Here is a 537-nt window from a genome sequence, read left to right on the forward strand (position 1 = left end):
AAAAAAAAAAAATGGTACAAGAAAGGTTTTTCTTCAACAGAAGGAAAACAAACAAATGTCAAACCCACTCTTTTATCATAATGAGAGCTGTAAATGACCAGTCCCTGAGTCCATTCCCTCTCCCCATAATGATTATGAAGATCGAGGAAAATCAAATTGTTTATTAACTCTCTCCCAACTTAAATGGCAAAAATATTTTGTGCCCTTTTGAACATTATTAATATTTCCATAGATGAAATAGCACACAGGCAAGCAGTCACAGCTGCTTGCATGTGTGTTCTCTGGGGAGGTCCTGCCTGCCTTCTTTACTCCTAACATTCAGGGCCATTGGAGAACATGCCTGCTTATTGAACGCAGGGTTGGGCTCAAAGAATTCTCATTTTTCCAGTTCTGAGATTCTGTTATTCTATATTTTAGTATATGAAGTAGTGCTTTAAGAAATAATATATAGGAGCCGGGGAGATGACTCAGTGGAATAAGCACTCCCCTGGCAAGTGCAAGGGCCTGAGTTCAATCCCCGGTTCTGAAAAAAAATTA

At 38.9% G+C, this 537-nt stretch overlaps 1 protein-coding gene across 6 annotated transcripts in view; it reads left to right on the plus strand.

Annotated features, from left to right (window-relative positions):
• Mthfd2l (methylenetetrahydrofolate dehydrogenase (NADP+ dependent) 2 like) overlaps positions 1-537 on the plus strand; it is a 99,628-nt gene that overhangs the window by 44,691 nt on the left and 54,400 nt on the right. The window lies entirely within an intron of this gene.

Source organism: Octodon degus, unplaced genomic scaffold, assembly GCF_000260255.1.
Source record: "Octodon degus isolate 3935 unplaced genomic scaffold, OctDeg1.0 scaffold00028, whole genome shotgun sequence".
NCBI lineage: Eukaryota > Metazoa > Chordata > Mammalia > Rodentia > Octodontidae > Octodon > Octodon degus.